Consider the following 13,868-nt stretch of genomic DNA (forward strand, 5'->3'; position numbering starts at 1 on the left):
CCCACGGCAGATTTTCGTGTTTTGTGCTTCGTTTCCATTCTTGTCTGGGCTCTGCCATCAAAACCCTTCGCACCCCACGAGGACACCCAAGCCTTTCCTGCCTGCTTCTCCTCCTTTGCTCCCGAGACCTCTGGGCTGTCTGTCCTGCGCAGGGCTGAGCCCACAAACCCAGCTGCTATCTTCTTGGCCCAGGACTTGGCCCGAGAATGACTCCTGGGATTGGCTATCTGGAACGAGGGGGGTAGGGGGAGCTCTCTCTTGCCCTGGGACCTGAGTTCCGAGGACACAAAAGCCTGGATCTCGGGCACTCAGCTTCTCTAGCTGCACAGAAGAACCTCGGAGTAAAGCCAAGGCTGAGAGAAAATCCAGAGCTGGGAAGTGGAGAGAGAAGCATTCACACCCCCACCTCTAGATTCCGCAGAGCCCAGAGCCAGCAGCCACCTGGCCTTCCTAGTTACCGGAGCCACCAGCTCCCTCTCGGCTGGGCTCCTGTAACCTGCAAGCTCAGACAAGAATGTCCAAATGAGGGGAGCCCAGGGGGTTCAGGCGGCTAAGCGTCCGACTCTTGATTTCAGCTCAGGTCATGATCACAGGGTTCATGAGATCAAGCCCCGCATCAGGCTCCATGCTCTCGGTGCGGACCCTGCTTGGGATTCTCTCTCTCTCTGCCCCTCTTCTGCTTGTGCTCTCTCTCAAAATAAATAAATAACTAAAAGAAAACAAAAGGGAATCCTGAAATCCTGACACCTGCTACACGGCTGAAACATCGCTCAGGGAACTAAGCCCGACACGAAGGACAGACGCTGGGGTCCCAGGGTAGGTAATTTCACGGAGACAGAAGTGGAATGGGTAGGTGGGTGGGCGCCAGGAGCTGTGGGAGGGGGGACGGGAAGTCAGTGTTCGCGGGGGCAGGGTTTCTGTTTGGAAGGATGGAACCTTCTGGAGATGGAGGGTGGGGACAGCTGGATGACACTCCGCATGCGCTTCGCGCCGCTGAATGGGGTGCTCAGTAAGACGGCCTCAGTTCCGTGCATTGCACCACGATGTTTTTCTAACACCTGGAAAGCACGGCTGGAAACATGCGGACCCGGATGCGTTAAACGACTTGGGCAAACAAAACAGGGACGCCCCACACAGCTGTTAGCCAGCCACGAAAGTCGCTCCTGGAACTATGACAGGAGTCAGGATGTTTTTGGTGTTTGCAGAGCACTAGTCAGGGCTCACGCCTGCTCAGCCAGACACGTGTCCTGGGTGAACCGCAGCCCAGGACCGGCTGACGTTGCTTGCGGTCAGGTGGGCGGCAAAGACCATTTAATCCCTGCGCACACACGGCACACAAAGCGCACACGCTACGCACACGCCGTTCTCATCCCCATGTGAGCTCGGCCGAGCTGAGGCTCTGAGAACACCTGTAACCCCCCGGGAGCCCACAGCACGGCAAAGCCACGCCCAGCCTCTCTGACCGCAGCTTTCTTACCTTCTAGATGTTTCCGTGTTTACAGCTCATACAGTGTTCACGGTGGTGAACCTTGGGAATCGAGAGAGACCCTTCACGTTCTACATTCCACACTTCATCAGCGTGTGGTTCAACTTTTTTCAATCACTGTTTCTGTGTTGCAACTTACAAACACGTTTAGGAAGGTTGGGCGCCTGGGGGGCTCAGTCGTTAAGCATCTGACTTCTGCTCAGGTCACAATCTTGTGGTTTGTGAGTTTGAGCCCCTGCATTGGACTCTGTGCTGACAGCTCTGAGCCTGGAGCCTGCCTCGGATTCTGTGCCTCCCTGTCTCTCTGCCCCTCCCCTGCTCACATTCTGTCTCTCTCTCTGTCTCTCTCTCTCTCTTCTTTCTCAAAAATAAACATTAAAAATTTTTGTCAAACATGTTTAAGAAGAAAACTTCCTTTAAGTGGGAAGGTTGGATTCTAAAAATCAAATATGAGCGCAGGCCGATGTATTTAGCCACTGCTTTATCTGATCTTCAGAATGACCCCAGGGAGCACACGTGAGACACAAAGGGGTGCTGATAACACAGGTCACCATCCAACCAGAAAGCAGAGAATGCGGCCCAGCCCCCGGGGCCTCCAGCTCCAAGTGCAGCCCAGCGGAAGCCAAAGCCAGCTAAGCACGTGTGCCTCTCTCAGTCCCCTGGCTGCCTCTCTCCCTCCCGCCCCCACGGCCTGTCTTACCCTCACATCACACCGCTCTGGCGTGAAAGCGAATGGGAAAGACCTCTCGATGACTCAGTGTCCCGTTAGGAAGACCAGGAAAATGGTAGTAAGGGCAGGGCGGCAGCGCCTTCACTTCTGAAGCCTGAGCGCCTAAACACCAAAACCAGGGCTTCAATAAATGTGGAAGGGAGGGATGGAGAGGGAGGGAAAGGGGAGGGGGGAGGAGGAGAGGGGGAAATGGGGCGATTGTCAGCATGGTATTGACCCAGGAGAGACTGGGCCCGGGAACCCCGGCAGGGGCTTTGCACATAACTCACTAATTGCTAATCCTTCAGGCAAAATAAAGTCATCATCAAGAGTATTCGTTCACGGCCGTGGCAGCAGAGTGGAAATAAACTCCGTGCAGTCACACAGGAATTCCAGCCTCCAGCGACGGCGGGCGGTGAAGCGGCAGTGGGACAGCCTAGTCCCGCCGCGCACACGTCCCGGGCCCCGGGGACACCGTGGGAGCAGGCAAGTCCCAGCCCGGCCTTCCGCTGAGCGGGGGTCTGGACACCTGCGGCCCAGCTCCGGAGCCCTTCTCCCCTGCCAAGCCTCCTGGGCATGTGGCCCGGCCTGATTCCGACGTGGACGGGAAGGGGGTGGGGAGAGGGTCGGGAAGGGGTGGGGAGGGGGCGGGAGGGGGCGGGGAGGGGCGGAGAGGAGGCAGGAAAAGGGGCGGCGAGGGGCGATGCTGCCGAGACAGACAAGTTGTCAGGTGGAGTCCGGAGCGGGAAGGGTCCAGAGCCCAAGTCCGTTCCCGGTGCCCGGCATTGAGGGAGCAGGGCAGGGAAGAGGCGAGCCCGCAGGAAAATGAGGGCAGCCCCCAAGCCCCGTAACCGGAGTTCAGCAGAGAGATTTGGTCCTAAATGCAGAGGGGAGTCCTGGAAAGGTTTAGACAGGTGACTGCCAAGGTCAGAGTTGTGGGGAACCCAGCCTCAGACACAAGAAACACTGAGCACAGCCTTCCTTCCGCTGGCAGGGACTTGAGCAGAAATCAGTCTTTGCTTCTGGCCCCTGGGGTCGGGGAGCCCTTTGTCACAGCAGCATGACCTAGCCACGCTGGAAACCATAATCCCGTTTGGAGGAGAGGATGTGGGGTTCAGGGAGGTAAGAGACTAGGCGAGGCTCCCAGAGCTGTCCTGCTCCGGGGCACAGGCTCTGGGCCACCACCAGCCACTCTGTGCGCAGGGAAGAGGGAAGGAGGGAGGTGTCCCCGCTCAGCCTTAAAGGACCAGCAGGGGCTGGCCCGCGGCTCCCGCCTGCCCTGGGAGGCGGCTGGCCTCTGCTCACCTCCCAGCCACGCCTCAGTCCGCTGGAAGCCGTCTCCCCCACCGCAATCAGACCTGGGGGCCCAGGGGCTGGGAAAGGTGACACGCTGGTGTTTGTGTCCTCTCCCCACGGAGCCATTTAGCCTGCCGGGCCCGGGGGGGGGGGTGCCGGTGGCCTCAGCACCCCACTCAGGACAGCCCTGCCACTTTGGACCTTCCCCGGGGCCGGGTTCTGTCTTTGGTTTGGGGTCAGGGAGGAGGTGGAGGGTAACCAGACCCTCCCTGGATGGGTTGAAGGATCGTGGCCATCTGTTTTCCAGAGTCAGCCGCCCCGGAAAGTCTCAAGGTGCTTTCCGTTAAGTGTCTCCCATGGCGCTAATGAGAGGGAGAAGGAGAGACAGAAAGAGGGACATGTTCTGAGGACCTCTTAGATCTGACTCCTCCCTCACAGCGAGAGTCAAGGACACGCCGGGAGAGGTGGGGGCGGGTGGGGGGAGATATTGTAGAGATTTTCTCTTTAACAACTTGAAAGCCAGCTCTGGACAATTCAACCTCTTGGCCCCTGGACTGGGCTCGAAGCTGTTTCTCTGTGCGCCCATGGCCAGGGCATCGATGATGCATGGAACTTTCCTGGCTGAGTTTCTGTGGTCTGTTTGCCTCCTGGTGTCCCCAGGGACTGAGAGGCCCTCTCTGTGCCCACAGTGCCAGACAGGTAGAGAGCTCCCCATCACTGGAGGTGTGCAAGCCAGATATGCCACCAATGGAGATGCTTTGAGGGTCCTCAAGGGGGATCCTCCCTGCCAGTCCCAGCTGAAGCATCCTCGAGGGGAAGTGAGCAAGTACAGACCACCCAAGCGCAGGGTGTGACAGCCAGATATCACCCACTGCTTTGCCTCCTCCTCCTTTCTCTTCTCCCCTGTGAAAGGGGTGAGTCGTGATTGGTCCACGTTTGTTCTACCACCGCATTCCTCTGGCCTGTGATTGGTCAATATATAAGGCCCGCATGGTGACCGAGGAGATGTGAAGGGAACGGGTTGTGGGCTGGGAACCACTTCCCTTCCTGGCCACAAACGCAAAGACCATGTAAGGAAAAAGGAAGGGCTTCTCTCTTCCTCTATCTCCCTGCCTGGGATGCAGATGTGATGCCCAGTCACAGGCAGCCTCAGAGCAGAATGTGGCAGCAGAATCCACACCAGGGGCTGCTCGCTCAGGTACAGAACTCCTGTTTGTCCGGGTTCCCAGTGCTCAGGTCTTCAGATTTGCAGCCACACACACTCTCTACGTGCCCGACAAGGGTCTGCTCGGACCCAGTGATGCGCCCACCACCATCTCCCTGTGCGCCTCTCAGCCGGAGCCCCCAGGGAAGGGGTGCTGGACACCCGCCCCGGCTCCTCACCCCCCACCCCAGCACGGTGCTTCCTTCTTTCCTCCTTCCCCACTCCCTCCTGTTTCCACCAGCTCACTCCATCTCTCAGACACGATGACCCATGCCACTCGGGTTCCCATCCAGAGAACCTGGGGCTGCTGGGTGACAGCAGCCACCCAGCTCCCCTCCTCTCCCCCACACAGAACCACAGGCCACAAGCCAACGCAGGCCCCACAGAATCAGTCCTGCGGTCCCCGGATGGGACAGACTCACCCCTTGCTAACAACGGGGCGACAGGGAGGGAGGGGACGGCCACCACGCTGATGGATCGTCACGCACAATGTGGACATGAGGCCTCTCCAGGTCACTCAACATCTTCCCCTGAGAGTGAGCCAGCCGCTCCCCCACCCCGAATGGACATGACGTCGGGTCCCTGGATGATGGTCTGGGTGTCCTCGCTTCCTTCTTTCCTGACTTCCTCTCTGGGCTGCAGCCCTGCTGGGCTCTGATTTTTTTCTTTTTCTTTTTCTTTTTTTGAGAGAGAGACAGAGACAGAGTATGAATGGGGTAGGAACAGAGAGAGAAGGAGAGAGAGAATGAGCAGGGGAGGGGCAGAGAGAGAGGGAGCCACAGGATCCAAAGCAGCTCCAGGCTCCGAGCTGTCAGCCCAGAGCCTGATGCGGGGCTCGAGCCCACAGACCGTAAGATCATGACCTGAGCCAAAGTTGGTCACCTAACCCACTGGGCCACTCAGGCGCCCCTGATTATTGTCATTAATAAAACGTGTCTGAAGCAGCTACTGCTCCAAGTACGAGGGTTAAGGGATGGAACACCCCGCGTGATCACCTGGGCGCGTCTCCCCTGCAGCCCTGGGAAGACTGGGGGAAGGGAACTTTCGAAGGAGAAGCCCCAGCTTCAGGAAGCCCCCCAGCCCCTGCCGCCAGGAACAGCATCCCTCACACATCACTCTACGCCACGCTTGCACCTTTCTCTCTTACGGCCTCAAGATTACCCCATCTCACAGGTGAGGAAACTGAGGCTGGGAGTTAAACAATTTGCCCAAGGCCACGCAGTCAGGAAGAAACAGAGTGTTTCAAATAAAACTAGTCGAGCCGGCCTTCTCACTGTCTCTGCCACCCCCCGCCCTGATTCAGGGGGTCACCAAACGTAAGGGCTGGTGTTGTAGCAGGGGTTCGACACACACCTGCATGCTCGCCCTGCTCACTCCAGGGCTGTTGAGCCACGAAGCCGATGGGACAGATGGCGACGAGGACACGAGCTGTCCAGTGAAGCCCCCAGGACACCACGACTTGGGAGAGGGAGGCGGAAGTTGGGGAAGTATGGGATGGCTCAGCTAGACAGGATGCACACTTGACATTGGGGAGAGCATAGCCGCTCAAAAGCATGCTGGCTTCAAGCATGTTTCATCCATTTACCTGTACGCCACGCATCTGTCCATGCGTCCGTGTGTCCGTCTGTCCATCCATCCACCCACCCACCCACCAAACACACATCCATACATTTATCCGTTCACTGTCCGTCCATCTGTCCATCCATCCATCCATCTACCAACCACACATCCACACACTCATCCATTCACTGGCCATCCATCCACCCACATCCATTCTCTCCATAAGAACTTACCGTTAAGCACCTCCCCTGTGCTGGGAGCCAACCTCTAGAAGCCTGATCCTGTAGAAACGGAACTTCAACACGACCACATTAACAAAGGTTGGCAGGGCTGAGCCAGAGAAGTACCGTGGTCTGCGGAGGCACCTGATCCACACAGGGGTTGTCCAGGAAGGCTTCCTGGAGGGGGTGGTGCCAGAGCCAAATCTTAAAGGATGAGTAAGGCAGCCAAGCAAAAGGAATGTGTGTTTCCCCGGACAGCACGCCAGGGCGCTATAAACTCTGAAGGGACTGGAGGGGTCCACGTGGGCTGGAGGTCAGGACACCGGCACAGGGGTGGGGAGGGAGAGGGTGGAGAACAGGGTTGTGTGGAGATGGGGCCGGGTGGGGGACGGACCCACCAAAGGGGGCTGGCCCTGCGCACCACGGTGACTCTGTGGAGGAAGTTTTTGGGGGAAGGGTTTCTCACTCGTAAATCTCTTTCCTAACTGTCTCCCCAGGGGACCGTCAGTGGTCTGAAGGCGGAACCAGGCCGTCCCCCAGCGCCAGGCCCACGGACCGGACCGGCCCAGGGCCTCCCGGGAGGGGCTGATCCCCACAGCCGCTGCGCCCCCACAGAGCTGGGCCCCAAGCCCCGAGTGCTGGGAGCTGGAGTCCAGCCGGCACCACGGTCATGGCCAGAGGCCCCGGGGCTCCCAGGGGGAGCCCTCTGCGCGGTGCCTCGGGCAGCCCATGAAAGAGGGTCCCTCCACCGCCTCACACGTGTTTCCGCCAAGTTAGAATTGTGCTTAATCAACACGTTGGCCTTTTGGAAAATCATAACCAGTGGCGCGGCACAGCTGATGGAGAGCATTCCCGGAGGGCTGCCTGGTGCTCTGAGCCGGTGGTTTGTGTGGTCTGTTCCGTGTCTGCCCCAGGAGCCACCCCCGCGGAGGTGGATTTGAGGCACAGGGATGTTCTGCGCCCCACCCCCCAGCTCGCCGTCCCGGAGGAGGGGGAGTCCGGGGCCATATGCTCGCATGTTTCACTCAAAACACTCCTGAGCCAAAAAAAAAGCGCCACTCCTGAGCCCAAGAGCTTGAGTATTTACACACACACACACACACACACACACACACACACACACACCCCGGCTGCACCCAGGATCAGAGCTCCTCCTCCTCCTCAGCTTCCTGAAGACAATTTCCAAGCATCCAGTCACTCTTGTGCGGGGATTTATCTGCCACAGACGCCCTCCCTAATGGCAGGAATAGAATTACAGGGACAGAAAGAACCCCATCCTTCCCAGCTGGGGAGTCTGTCGAACGCCATTTGCCGCACTGATTTTACAAATGCACAAATAGTGTGTGCGAGATATTTCCAGGAACGAACGAAGAAACACTGGGGACGACTTATTTAAATCATCTCTCTTGGCTGAACTCTGCAGGGGTGAGGGAGGGCGGAAGAGCAGGGCGGCTGGGGGCTGGGGGCCCAGCCCCGGGGAGCCCCGTTTATCACCTTGAAGCAAATGCTTCCTTCCAGACAGGACCAGACACCTGGCCAACGAGCCCGACGTGTCCAGTAAATCAAGGCCGATGCGGGGAACTGAAGCGGGGGCGGCCCAGAGAGAAGGCTGGCCTCCGAGAGGGGGGCCCGGAAGGAGCCCCAGAAGGAATGTGAAGGAATCCACAGAGTGGAGGAGGGCAAAAGGAACCCAGTGAGGAAGGGAGGGACGAGGAGGGGCAGGGATGGGGGAAGGATGGAGCGAAAAACAGTCCCTGAGGCCCTCCCAGGGTGTGTAGCTATGGTCACTCTGTCCTGCTCAACAACCCCGAGAGGAATCCAGCTCAGCCCTCATCGTCAGCCCAGACAAGCGCTAAGACCTCTCCATGTGGCCAGGGCTCTGGTGGAAGAAGGCGCAAAGAAGATGCCCAAAGCACCTTGGGCAATCCAGGAATGCTTCCTGGTGGAGGTGACAGCCATGTTGTCAAAAAGATAGCTATTAGCCAGGTAAAGGGATTTGGGGTGGGGGGTTCAGGAGGAGAGGAAGGAATGTTCCAGGCTGAGACTCTAGAGAACAGAGGATCTGCAAGATGTTCAGTGTGCTGATGGGGGCTGTGGGGCTGTGGGCGGAGACTGAGGCCGGAGGTGGGGCGGGGGGGGGGGGGACCAGGGCCCAGCCTTCCTAGGATGGGAGCTTCCTCCTGGCAGCAGCAGGGAGCCACCTGCAGGTGGTGACGCGGAACTACCGGATCAGGCATTTGCAGGGGCCTGTTCTGAACTCGGGGAGGAATCACCGAAACCACTTGGCAGATGGGAAACCAAAGTGTCCCTTTATTGCCGGGCAAGTTGGTTTGGGAGGATGTGGCTTCCACCTGCTGCCCAGTGGGTTTCCAGAGTCGGAGCCCCAGGCCTCCCCTGCGTGGGCGCCCAGAGAAGAAAGTGGGGTCCCTGCTAGCCGACCTCCTGCGTTAGCTCTCTTCCTCGGGGCAGGAGGAGGGAGGCTGGCCAGGTTATGGGAGTCCCCTCCCCAAGGGAAGGACAGGTCCAGAGGGGTGGCATCGGCTGTACGGTCCCGGCAGAGCTGGCAAGGCTGGGCTGGGGAGGTTTGGGAGGACAGAGGCCCAGAGACCCCCGGGAAGCATGGGCAGGCTCTGTCCCACTGTGCCTGCGACTCACACGTGATCGAGAGCCGAAACGGGCCCCGGCCCCACGGAGCCCAGGGCTGTGTGTCAGAGCCCAGGAAGCCCAGCCTGGAGAGGAGGAGATCCTGCTCCTGGTCGCACAGCGAGTTAGAGACAGGGGCCAAGCGGGGATGCCGGTCCCGACTCCCCGCTCACAGCTCTGTCCCCTCCCGCGCTTTCTACCTGCGGTGCCCCGAGGATTTGCACGCTCTGTGCACGCAGCGAGTGCACGCGGCGGGGGCACTGCCGACATTGGGACAAGGTCGCGGGCAGAAATCCCGGCATGTGAGAAACAGACGCCATCAGCCTCCCACAGGGACCCCTTTTACAGATGGGGCGCGAGAGGCCGGCCTCAGAGGATCAGGCGGACTGACCGGAGATCCTTGGCTTAAAAAAAGAATCCCTGCACCCCGAATTCCGTGCGGAGCCCCGACCCTGCAAGATGTCCTGGGAAGCAGGCCTGGGACTTCCCAGCCATTGGCTCAGAGCCCCTGCTGTGGAAGAGGCCAGCCCGGAGGCAGAGGCCCAGCTTAGCCGGTTTCCCAGAGGAACAGAGCCAGTAGAATAAATAGAGATACACATCTAAGAGGGGAGTTATTATAGGAATCCGCTCAGGAGGTCGTGGAGGCCGAGAAGCTTCACGATCCTCCATCTGCAAGGCAGAACCCCAGGAAGGCTGAAGGGTCGTCGGTAGAGTGAGAAGCTCGGAGAGCCCGGAGCGCCCAGGTCTGCAGGCGGGAGAAGCTGGATGCCTCAGCCGAAGCACAGGGAGCATATCTGCCCCTCCTCTCCCTCCGTGGAGGTGGTCGGGGGGTGCTCCCCACATTGGGGATCACAGACCTGCTTCACTCGGTCCACCGCTTGAAACGCTGATCCCTTCCAGAGACCCCCGCACTCGCGGGGCCAGAAATAGTGACCCCCCACCCCTGGCGTCCCAGGGCCCCACCCAGAAGACACGCGAAATTGACCATCACGAGACTCCGGTTCTGTCACTAAACACCGTGAGCCCCGAGGCGGTCAGCCGCCGGGTCCAACGACCTAATGTGTGCCCAGCCCTTCCTCAGCTGGGGGTGGGGACCCAGAAATGAAAATAAAAGACCCCATCCCCCTTCCAGGACCCCACAGTCCAGGGGAACACACAAGTTAGTCCTTCCCTCTGGGAACAGCCGGGCTGTGACACAGGGTCACACCTGTCACCCTCCCCCCGCCCCCCACGGCGGCAGATGACCTCACCAGTCTACAGGGGCCCTCTTCCCTCCGCGGAAGGAGGCCTTCCCTCCCATGGCGACCCTGCCGGCAGCCACAGTCACATCTGCCAAACCTACTTGCCGTCCTGACGACTTGGAAGATTTGTCCAAGTGGCTTTCATGATCCCCATTACTTTGGGGTAGAGTTAAAGTCCCACCCGGCTGACCCCTTTGTCACGGCACCCTCACTCTCTGGGCCTTCCATCCATGTGCTCACTACATGCCATCATCACCTTGGATTGTACTTGTTAAGTCAGCCAGCAGCCCCCTGATTTCCTCCGTTGACAGCAAGCTCACTACCTATGGTTGTGAAGGTCTGTATGGTGGTCCCAAATCCCTCCCAGACCCTGTTCAGGACGCACGGTTGACTTGAAAGGCACAATGTCAACCAATGACAACAGCTGTTCACTGTGGACTGAGTCTTGCCTCCCACTTCCCTGCACCTGATATCACTCAGCCCCCAGAATGGCTCAGCACATGACTGAATGAATTAACCACAGCAACTGTGTAAAGTCTCAGCGGGTTCTCCTCTCCCTGATTCACATATGGGGAAACTGAGTCCCAGAAAGTCAAGAGTCTGTAGACTGTGGCAGAGGGGACACTGGAAGCCATGCTCCCTTCCACCAAGACCCCTTCTGAGAGCACATCCGGCACATTTCTACAAGGGCGGAAACATACACCCACCCCTCCAAGCCCTTCTCACCAGCTTCCCCACAACTGCCCCACGTGCACACATGCTCTTCCTTCCAGAACCTTCTCTGTTTCTTTTCTTCCCACCACTGGGATGAGTTGTTCCCCAAAGACAGTGGCCTGGCCTAGTGTTGGCATCGATAAAGGATAAGAGATTTGGGGCCACCCTTGAGGGTGAGCAGGGAGAACCCCATGAGACCAGCCATCTGGAGAGAGGTAAAGGGAAGGTGCAGCAGGAAGAGACAATGCCACGAGCTCTGAAAAGACCATAGCACTTTCCTGTGGGTGCTCAGCAGCAGCTGTTGACACTGTTGACACTGGGCAGACCCTGAGCACCGCCAGAATATCTACAATCAAAATGTCAGATAACGGCGAGTGTTGGTGAGGGCATGGAGAAACCAGAACCTTCACACACAGCTGGTGAGCGTGTAAGTGGTCAGGCTGCTCTGGGAAACAGTCAGGTGGTGCCTCCCCTGTAAAACATACTTCCTGTGCCACCCAGCAATTCTGCTCCCCAGGGTGTGCCCCAGAGAAATGCAAACGTGTCTGCATAAAAACATGCATGTGTTTATAGCAGCCTGATTTCCTGATAGCAAAATGTGGAAACAACCCAAGTGTCCGTTGAGTGGAGAATGCATAAAAACATAGACTGGATACATAAGACAGAACATAATGGAATATTCTCAGCCATAAAAAACAATGAAATGGTGATACATGCTACAAAATGGATAAATCTTCAAAACATTCTGCCAAATAAAGGAAGCCAGTCACAAGAGACAGAATATTATATGGTCCTATTTATATGAAATGTCCCGGATACGGAAATCAATAGAGATGGGATGTAGTTTAGTGGATGGTGGGAGCTGGGGTGGCAGCTGGGGGTGGGGTTTCTTCTGGGGGAGATGAAAATGTTCTAAAACGAATTATAGTCATGGCGGTACACATCTCTGAACATCCTAAAACCCACAGAAGGATATACTTTAAAAGAGTGAATTTCAAGGTGTGTGAATCCTATCTCAATACAGCTGTTTGAGAAAAAAAATTTTAAGGACAAAGGGAAGGTCAATTATTGACTTCACCTTCTACTTTAAGAAACTGAACAACTGCAAAGCCAAAATAAGCAGCAGAAAAGAAAGAATCAGAGTGGGAATTAGTGAGATAGAAAACAGAAAACGATACAGAAAAACAGTAAAATTAAAAAAAAAAAACTGGTCCTTTGAGAAGGCTGATAAAACTTATAAACCCTCATTAAACCGACCTGGACAAAAAGAGAGAGAGAAGGTACAAATTACCAAGATCAGAAACGAGAGGTGACATCATTACAGATCCTACAGATGATTTTGTGTTGCTTTGTTTTGTTGATTTTGCTCAGTTTGTGTCCAAATCCTGGACTTGCAATGAAAACCACTTCTCAGTTCCATCTCAGGACATGAAGTCTCAGCAACAGGAAACAAAAAGTCCGCAGAAACTGTTTCGCTTTGTTTTACAAAATGCAATCTCGTGCACTTCTCAGATTGTTTTAGGTAAGTAATCACAAACCAGTGTGATAAGCATCCTGATGAAGAAGCCAAGTTTTCCATTTTATTCGGATCACAAGTTTCCGTCTTAGCTTCCCTCCAGCCTCGGGGGTTCCTTCTGACTGACTTGCGGGGGATCCCTCGAGCAGCGTCTGCAGAGGAGGACGTGAGTGCTTGCTGGTGGTGGCGGTGGGACGGGTGGTGGCTCTGCTCTGCGCTGGAGCAGACGGTGGCTCGGACGCTGGAGACTCCTGGAACCGGTGTAGCGTTCTGCACTCTCCCCCAAACATCCCTGAGCAAGTCCTCCGCGCAGCCTCGGGCACAGAAAGGAGTAGAGATCTGAGCCTGACTCTATGGTATTTAGATGCTGGGGGCGACAGAGATAGTGTGAATGTACTTTGCATGTAAGGAGGGTATGAATCTGGGGGCCAGAGGGCAGATTGTTCTGGCTTAAATGGTATCCCTTCGAAAGATACATGGAGATTCTAAGCCCCAGTGCCTGTCAACCTGACCTTCTTGGGAATGAAGTCCTTGCAGATGGTAACTAGTTAGGATGAGGTCATACCAGAGTGGAGTGGGCTCTAATTCAATAAGAGTGGTGTCCTTAAAAGAAGAGGGTAATTTGGGTGCCCGGGGGGCTCAGTTGCTTAAGCATCTGACTCTTGATTTCAGCTCAGGTCATGAATCTCACGGTTCATGAGATTGAGCCCCATGTGGGGCTCGGCACTAACAGCATGGAGCCGGCTTGGGATTCTCTCCCTCCCTCCCTGTCTGCCCCTGCTCTGTGCATACCCTCTCTCAAAATAAATAAATAACCTTATTCTGAAAAAAAGAGAGAGAAAGAGAGAGAGGAGGGAAATTTGAACACAGACATAGCAGGAGGAAAAATTTTCTGTTTTTTTTTTTTTTTAAAGTTTATTTATGCGTTTATTCTGAGATAGCATGAGCAGGCAATGGGGCAGAGACGGAGAGAGATAGAAGCCGGCGCGGGCCTCGAATCTATGAACTGTGAGATCATGATCCGAGCTGAAACCAAGAGTCAGATGCTTAACCGACTGAGCCCCCCAGATGCCCCAAAACTATCTGTTGTTTTAAGCCAATGCATGAGCTTCCTGGGTACATACAACGTACCGCAAACTGGCTCAAACCATAGGACCCTGTAGCCCCACAGTTCCGAGGCGTGAGGTGTCGCAGGTTGGATCCTTTGGGATCGTGAGGATCTACATCTCTCCCCCAGCATCTGTGGTTTGCCGGCCTCATAGGCACTTCCTGGCTGTG

This window comes from Hyaena hyaena, unplaced genomic scaffold (genome assembly GCF_003009895.1).
Source record: "Hyaena hyaena isolate Hyena2069 unplaced genomic scaffold, ASM300989v1 scaffold_63, whole genome shotgun sequence".
NCBI classification, from domain to species: domain Eukaryota; kingdom Metazoa; phylum Chordata; class Mammalia; order Carnivora; family Hyaenidae; genus Hyaena; species Hyaena hyaena.